Raw genomic sequence first — 9,607 nt, forward strand, 5'->3', positions numbered from 1 at the left:
CCCTACCACAGTTTTCACATGCTCGTTCCACACCATATCGGTTTGCAATTTAACGCTCAGATATTTAAACGACTTGACGGTGTCAAGCTTGACACTAGCAATACTGTGTCCGAACATTACAGGTTTGTTATTCCTACTCATCCGCATTAGCTTACATTTTTCCACATTTAGGGCCAGCTGCCAATCATCACACCAACTGGAAATTTTGCCTAAGTCATCTTGTATCTTCCGACAGTCACTCAGCTTCGACACCGTACATCACGGCATCATCAGCAAACAACCGCAGATTGCTGCCCACCCTATCCGCCCAACCATTTATGTATACAGAGAACAACAGCGGGCCTGTCACGCTTCTCTGTGGCACTCCTGACGATACACTTGTCTCTGATGAACACTCGCCGCCGAGGACAACATACTGGATTTTATTTCTTAACAAGTCTTCGGGCCACTCACATATCTGTGAACTTATTCCCTATGCTCGTACCTTCCTTGACACCTTCCTGCAGTGGTGCACCGCATCAAATCCTTACCAGTAATCTAGAAATATGGAATCTGCCTGTGGCCCTTCATCCATAGTTCTCAGGATATCATGTGAGAAAAGAGCAGGCTACCATTCATAAGTCTTTAGGCCTGATGCCAAACATGGACTCTTCTATTTGCATCAAATGTTGACGTAGCTCTTCCTCCACTTCAGAAGACACGTCACTAACGCTGCCAATTACTTTTTTATCCTCCACAGCAAACAAATTTCTTTCATCCAGATTATGTTTGTGCTTTGCAGCAGCATTCAAACCAAGATCACCATTTCGTATAGCATCAAGTGCCCGCTGTATATTCTCTTCCTACCAATTTCCGTATTTAAAACCTTTCGGCATTTTGGAAACTGAAAAAGAATAGTTTAAATATTCTTTAAATAATCGCAAAACAAAAGTTACTTACAAATTAAGTTTCGAAGCATTGAAAACTGTATTGGGCCTCTACATGTTAAACTTTAAAACTATCTGAATTTAATATACTGAAGTGCGAAATAAATTATGTTTTCATTCCAGTATGTTTAATGACTGCATGTGTTAGTGATATTGTAGCACTAAATATAATTAAGCACTTTTTTTTAACTTGCTAGACTAATTTTAAACTACTGGAATAATTTAATATCATCTGTTAAATATTTAATTGCAGTTATTGTTTACAATATGAATTATTTAAACTTTAAATTGTGTTCATTTAGCTATCAGAGGAACAGGAATGGCCTCTTCCACCTGTTTCTTGTCAGTAAAATAAATAAACCATAATACTGTGTGTACAGTTGATATCCTTAAATAATTTTACGGAGTTTGGATGAATGGACCACTAGAGCTAGCAGTGGTTCTGTGGTGGCAGCACCGTAACGTCTGGTACGCCCACCATTAGATAGGACGTTGCGGCAAATACTCGTAATATAAATCCAAGTACAGGGTGAACATAAAGTTCGGTAACACTTTCAATTACTTTTTGCACAAGAACTAAACACTGTACAGATGTCATATGTATTGCATTTTGAAGAGAAACTCGGAAAGCTTTTTTTTACAAACATTCGATATGCGAACCATGAGTGACCAGGCAGACGTCAATATGGTAATCGAATTTTTGCCATACCCGTCCCAGCAAGGCATCGTCGACTGTGGCAGTCGCTTCCAGTATTCTCACCCGAAGCTCTGCTACATCACGTGGTAGTGGCGGTACATACACCTGATCTTTAATGTGCCCCCACAGAAAAAAGTCACACGGAGAGAGATCTGGTGATCGGGGAGGCCAATTCATGAAACAGCTGTCCCCTTCTGCTGCACAACAATAGTATTATCCGTTTACATTAAGGCGATCTTCGCAGTAAATTCATAAAGACTGCAGAATATGTACGACACGTCGCTCAGACTGTAAGAGACATCGACAATAACTTATTCAACATCTAAGCATTGTTTTAAAAATGTTCCTGCAAATAATAATAAACAGGTAACAGAAATTGTATTGTCAGAAATCAGCAGTTCCTGAATTCATATTATAAACAGTTTCTGCAATAAATATGGTTAAAAATGCTTAAACATCTTTTTAGGTTTCAGAAGCACTGCTCCTCCTGTCGTAAGAGAACACTGATGAATGCTCTGGTGTCATATTCGGAAACAATGGAGTTCATATCCCCGTATGATCATTGATCTACTCTACACGTTATTTAAGACGAACCATGGGACGGTTTCGTCAGTTAAGACACGGTTAATCATTTCCCCCATTCAACTGAACCGTCTCAAACGTCCTCGCTGTGAATGAGAAGATATATACACCCACCTTATTTTTGTTTTTTAACCAACTGTTGTAGTGGCAATGTTCCTGCTACATACTACAATGCGACTTTGGGTTCCTGTGGGAAAACAATCAGTTCAAAATGGTTCAAATGGCTCTGAGCACTATGGGACTTAACTGCTGTGGTCATCAGTCCCCTAGAACTCAGAACTACTTAAACCTAACTAACCTAAGGACATCACACACATCCATGCCCGAGGCAGGATTCGAACCTGTGACCGTAGCGGTCACGCGGCTCCAGACTGTAGCGCCTAGAACCGCATGGCCACTCTGGCCGGCCTACAATCAATTCTTATTGTGCTTTCTAATTAAGTTACGAAATGAACTCGCAAAACAAATTTGCTAGCTTCCCGAAAATATAACGTTCAATAAAGCACAATGAATTATTTCTCGACTGCAAATGATGTGTTATTCTGAAAGTGGAAGTTAAAAGCATTTGATTTTAAGCTGTCGTAGTGGAGATTCAAATGGCTCTAAGCACTATGGGACTTAACATCGGAGGTCATCAGTCCCCTAGACTTAGAACTACTTAAACCTAACTAACCTAAGGACATTACACACATCCATGCCTGAGGCAGGATTCGAACTTGCGACCGTAGCAGCAGCGCGGTTCCGGACTGAAGCGCCGAGAACCACTCGGCTTGTCGTAGTGGAGAAACATGGGTAAATTTTGACTTATGCTTCGAAACTGAAAGTTTACCCTAGCCGGTTCGTACGTCTGGTAAGGGCCTCGCTGGTACAGACACCTGGTTCGATTGTTCCCCACCCAGTGAGCAGTGAGTCGAGATGGCGATGACAACATCAAAATGCGTTTTCCATTCTTCTTTTCAACAGCAGGAATTCACTCACAACTACGAACAGTGATTTTTGTCGAGAATTTTCCTTAACAATAAGAACTATGGGATCACGCACTGCTCTTTTGGCCCCAGTGTCGCTTGATTTCTTAGTGTGTGATTTTTTGAGCGAGTTTGTGAAAGGCTTCTTCAATGAGTCGCCCCTTCCAAAAGCTTTGGATGAACTGACAGTGAGACCCGGCATAGCAACAGCAGAGAATCTGTTAACCGCAGAGATGATCGCAAAAGTATGGGACATATTTGACTATCGTCTGGATGCATGTCATGGGCCCGTTGGAGAGCACATTGAACATTTGTGAATGGTATATGAAAAAGTTGAATCTAAACGCAAGGGTATTTTTTTTACGCGCGTGCACATAAAACCTTTGAGTACTTTCAACAACTACGTTTAGAATAAAACACATTGGTGGACTGCATCAAACCAGTCACAAGACTTATTAAAAAAGTGTATATAACTCTCTAAATTATAGTTGCAGCAGTCCTTTCACAATTAGTATGAGAATGTGACAGACTGATATTATTCCTTCATCGGTAAATTCAATTTTATTGGGACGTGCAAAATGCTGCGCTCTTGAGAATTGGGCTTGCTACACTTCTAAATTTCTTGCATGTAAATGTAGTTGGGGCTTGAAATATGAAGTGACTAACAAACATAAATTTCAAGATTATAAATTTTTTGAAGGATAAAGTTTTCCCCTTTGACTGTCTTCTTAAATACCAGCCATAACGACTGAAATTTCGACATTGCGGCTATTTTCAGATATACGATTCTGTCCCTATGTTAATGCCAAAAATTTTAAAACGTAATTTGACATAAATAAACACTTCATATGATTTTCTCATCAAAATCGACAACAAACGAGTGCCAACAACAACAGTTCAAGTGTATTTGCCGGCGTCACAAGCAGAAGACGAAGAGATGGAGAAAGTGTACGAGAATATTGAAATGGTAATATATATTGGCCACGACATCTTGGTAGATGATTGTTGCAGTGTCTGTGTGTTTATGGGTTGCATTTTTTCATATTACTTGTCAAGTCAATGGCAGCACGGCACCTCTTGCCGCAATTGTCACAAGTGTATCTGGCTGCTGAGGCAAGAGCAGTGGTAGCACTGCGAAGCTTTTTCTGCCTTAATCTAACAAGCCTTCATCGTGCTTTGACATTCCAGATGATATATCATCACGCCACTCTGGTCTCATGCTAGCCCGTGCCTCCCATCTGTTTGTGTCGATTCCAAAGCTCTCCATATCTCGTTTACAGGAGTCCTTGAACCTCAATACAGGACGTCCTACAGGTCTTTTGGCTACAGAGAACTCTCCAAGCATCACCTCACATGGTAATCTGTCAGGATACATACGGTGGACGTGTCCCAGCCAGCGGAGTCATCTCTGCTTCAAGATATCTGAAATACTGTTGCAGTTAGTTTTAGATAGCACTGCTTCGTTGGCCACTAGGTCCTTCCATGTTACTCCGAGGACGGATCTCAGGCACCGCATGTGGAAAGCATTAGGGCGACGTTCTTGTTTGGCATAGGTAGTCCATGTTTCCGATGCATACAAAAGGATGCTGAAGACGCAAGTTTGATATACAAGAATTTTGGTGGTCAAAGAGAGTTTGTTGTTTTTCCAAACACGTGTAGAGAGTTTACCAAAAGTTGTCGCAGCTCTTCCAATGCGAGCATCAATTTCCTTGTCAACAGACATGTTTGATTCTATAGTAGATCCAAGATAGCAGAAGTTATCTACGACTTGCAAAGTAGTGCCATCTAGTGTGATATTCGGCTTTGTGTTAGCACCCTGTGTGTTTATGGGTTGCATTTTTTCATATTACTTGTCAAGTCAATGGCAGCACTTCTGCGGAGTTCGCAACAATTGCAGCAGCATCAGCATACAGGAGTTCACGAGCGACTATCTCGTAGCGCTTTGTCTTACTCTTCAGAAGACTGACATTGAAAAGCCTTCCATCTTTCCTAGTATGCAGATGTACTCCAACATTGCAATTTTCGAAAGCCACTTGGAGCAGACCCGAGAGGAAAATTCCAAAAAGTGTAGGTAATACAGTATGTAAAAGAGGTTAAAAATTTAATAATCAAAGGGGATTGGAACGCCGTATTAATAGAAGGAATAGAAGAAAGAGTTACAGGATAATATGGACTCTGTAGTAGGAATGAGAGAGGAGACAGAATTCTGCAATAAATTTTACTTAGTAGTAGCGAATACACCAACGGCCTCGCTACCGTGGTAACACCGGTTCCCTTCAGATCAACAAAGTTAAGCGCTGTTTGGTTGGCTAGCCCTTGGATGAATGACCGTCCGGGTCTGCCAGCTACGTTGGCGAGCGGCTGCGGCGTGCACTCAGCCCTTGTGAGGCCAATCGAGGAGCTACTTGACTGAGAAGCAGCAGCTCCGACCACTAAAACCGTCAACGGCCGGGAGATCGGCGTGCCGACCACATGCCCTTTCATATCATCATCCAGTGAGGCCTTCAGCTAAGGACGACACGGGGGTCGGTCGGCACCGTTGGGCCGCCCGAGGCCTGTTCGGACGGAGTCAATAGCGAATACACCGTTCAAAAATCAAAGAGGAGGAGGTATACTTGGAAACGTTCTGGGGACAGGGGAAGATCTCTGCTGGATTAGATCACGATGAGACAGAGACTCCAAAATCAGATAGTGAATTGTGAGGTGTACCCAGATGTAGAGATACATCCAGATCACAATTTAGTAATGGTGAAGAGTACATTGAAATTTAAGAGAATCGTCCGAAAGAATCAGTGTGAAAGCAACAGGGTTAGTGAAGTACTGTGAATGGACGAGGAGCGTTTGAAGTTCGCTAATGTTCTGGATACTGCAACAATAAATACCAAAGTAGGCGCATCAGTTGAGGTATAGAGATCTCTAAAAAAGGAAATTGCAGAATTTGAAGATACAAACACACGTGAAAAAAGGTAACTTCGAAGAAACCTTGGTTAAGAGAAGAAATACTTCACTTGATCGATATAAGAACGACGTACAAAAATATTTGGGATAAGACAGGAGTATAGAAATATAACTCACTTTAGACTGAAATAAACGGGAAGTGCAGGGAAGCTAAAGCAAAATGTTTGCTGGAAAAATGTGAAGAAATCGAAAAAGTAATAGTCTTTGTAAGAACTGATTAAGCATGTAAAAAAGTCGAGAAGGTCCAAAGCATCGACATTAAGAATGTAAGAAGAATTCGACTGTTAAAGGCAGAGATAGTGAGAGCAGATAAGTGGAAAGAATACACTGAACTACTGTACAAGGGGATGAAGTGTAGGGAAGAAATCGAAAAAGTAATAGTCTTTGTAAGAACTGATACAGCATGTAAAAAAGTCGACAAGGTCCAAAGGCATCGACATTAAGAATGTAAGAAGAATTCGACTGTTAAAGGCAGAGAGAGTGAGAGCAGATAGGTGGAAAGAATACACTAAACTATTGAACAGGGGGATGAAGTGTAGGAATTCTGCTCTATTGGAAGAAAAGTAACATATAACTGATGAAACAAGGAAGACATAAAGTACAAGAGGACATCGTCTACAAGTATCAAATATTGGCCTTAATTTGAGGAAGAAATTTCTGAGAACGTATGTTCGGAAGACAGCACTGTATTGTAATGAATTTTGTACTTTGGGAAAACCAGAAAAGAAGAAAATCGAAGTGTGTGGGGTGTGGTGCTATAGAAGAACGTTGAAAATTAAGCGGACTGATAACATAGCAAATGAGGAATTTCTCCGCAGATTCGGCGAGGAAAAGAGTATATGGAGAACACTTGACAGTCAGAAAGCGGCAGGATGATAGGACCTGTGTTAAGTCATCAGGGAATAGCGTCGATGATTCTAGAGGGAGCTGTACAGAGTAGAAACTGTGGAGGAAGACAGAGATTGGGAAATATCAGACAAACGTTTGACTTCGTAACCGCTAAGCACAGGATAAGAAACCGTCGCGGGCTGAGTAGAAAAATAAATAAAAAGACGTCTACGTATCCCAGAGAACTTTTCCAATTTTTCCCATGTAGGTAGGCACAAAATCTTATACTTTAAAATGATCATAACTCGAAATTTCAATCGTGCTAATTGGAATTAAAAATATAGGCAATGGCAAAAATTTGGTTCAAAAAATTGTGCACACTAGTGAATCCACTTCAGGAAAAGATAATAACGTTTATCAGTTGAATTCTTATTTTTTTAACCTATATTAATATGACATTAATTTTTAAGACCACCATTGTTCAACAAAATGCATCATTTCCAAACCGCACTATACGCAGTAAGAAAATGGAATTCAAGAAATTCGACAAGTCGTCGAATACGTGCGCTTGGATCTGAATTCTGGAGTCAGCATACAGATGCGGACATCCCCGAACTCTGCTGTGGCCCCTGTCTCGGATGCCCGGCGGATACGATGCGAGGGGACAGCAGGCATCCGCGAGATTGTGACGTCAGCACCGGGAGGCATCTCCCCGTCAGACAAGGGCTGCGCTGACAGCGCGCAATCTAAATAAAAACACACCGCCAGCCTCTCTGTCTCCCACATGCAGGGCGGCTCATGAATATTTCACTCTACAGGGAAAACACAGCTAGAAATGACAAGGAACAAACAGCCCGCGCCTTAGGTTCCCGTGGAACAATTCTTTGGCATCCCTTGTCAGAAAGTTTGTAATGTGAAGTTGCTGCTGCGATCTTTCACGTCAGTCAAAAGTGCTCTCCTTGCCAGTATAACTCGAATCTCAGTGTGAGCTGGATTACACTCGACTACGTGTCGAACAATAGGGTTTACCTTGCCGAATAAAACACTTCATCCTCACAAATTCCATTATGACAAAAAACCTACAAAGAGCAAAACCACTGGTATTTATTGTACAGGTTCGAAGAAGAAAAGTTAGGTCTCAAGCTCAAGTGATGCAGACACGAATAAAAAATATGAGGTCTATTTAAAAAAGAGGTACTGTTGTTCATATCTTCGTAACGAACAAAGCATGAGAATGGTAGTCTTGCTGGTTTATGTCCCCCTGGTGCTTTTGCTTGGTCCACTTTTTATTTTGCTTCTCGTATTTCCTGAAAATCAATGTTCTGCTATCATACGTCGTTAAGGGTGGTTCAGAGCTTCAGAAACTATCTTTCTATTTCGCAGGAAGCGTGGTTCATATCCCATTCCATCCGTCCCGATTTAGGTTTTCTGGAGCGCAACTAAATCACTTCCAGCGGATGTCGTATAGGTCCCTTGTTCGGATGAACTTATGGACTGTCCCTACTGGCTTCAGTCTCAATGGGAAGTTAATTTAAAATGCTTTTTCTTGTCTAATTCAAATACCTGTTATGAATCCAGTAATTAAAAACATAACAACATCTCCAGTCACTATAGGCGACGGCCTTGCCGCAGTGGATACACCGGTTCCCGTCAGATCACCAAAGTTAAGCGTTGTCGGGCGTGGCTGGCACTTGGATGGGTGACCATCCGGGCAGCCATGCGCTGTTGCCATTTTTCGGGGTGCACTCAGCCTCGTGATGCCAATTGAGGAGAGCAGTGTGCTGACCACATGCCACTCCTATCCGCATCCTCAGCTGAGGATGACACGGCGGTCGGATGGTCCCGGTGGGCCACTTGTGGCCTGAAAACGGAGTGCTGTCAGTCACTATCGTTCTTTCTGTTATGTCCGACGCATTCCGGAACCCAGCTCCAGTCTCAAGGACCACAGTTTGTACTTTATAACTTACATTTGCTCGAGTATTGTTGCTACCATTAAACATAACGTTACAGCTTATAATTTTGTGAGAACTACTTCACGACAAAACCTTAATTGCTACATAAAATTTATTAGTAAAGGAAATAAATCTCCTGAATCAGTCTGCAGTCATTATGGATCGCTTAATACATTTCTTTATTTATAACTTCGCTTGACTATCGCACTCACCAAACCAAAACTTAGAACTTGTAAAAAGACGTCCAATGCCAGTATGAATGAATGAGACATGCTGACACTAAACGTTGTTTTACGAGTGCTAAGTTTTGATCCGATGATGGTAGAAGCCCAAACGTCGTTATAAATAAAGAAACATGTTGAGTGGTACACAGTTTTAATGACAAAACATTGTGCATAAAAATTGTAAATATGAATTTATAATGCTTATCTCGCTTCTGCCTTTGCAAATATGTAGTCTGCAAGTTTCTGGTTCTACAATGTTGGATGAACAATTTCCTGCACTCAGTGAGGCCCATTAATTCGCGAAAGAACTTGCTGCTTAGACACCTGCTATTCTTAGATCGTTACCATGATCGTAATCTCTCTTATTGGTCCTTTCTGATTTTCCTTCCTCTTCTCAACTTTTGCGAATATCCTCTCCAGTGCTAATCACCTGCAACTCTCTCTTATACACTGATCTTCTCTAATAATCTTTCTC

The 9,607-nt window shown here is 41.5% G+C and overlaps 1 pseudogene; it reads left to right on the forward strand.

Moving 5' to 3' along the window:
- The first annotated feature begins 8,569 nt into the window (after positions 1–8,569).
- Positions 8,570–8,687, forward strand: LOC124796659 (annotated as a pseudogene).
- The last annotated feature ends 920 nt before the right edge of the window (positions 8,688–9,607 follow it).

This window comes from Schistocerca piceifrons, chromosome 4, assembly GCF_021461385.2.
Source record: "Schistocerca piceifrons isolate TAMUIC-IGC-003096 chromosome 4, iqSchPice1.1, whole genome shotgun sequence".
Lineage (NCBI taxonomy): Eukaryota > Metazoa > Arthropoda > Insecta > Orthoptera > Acrididae > Schistocerca > Schistocerca piceifrons.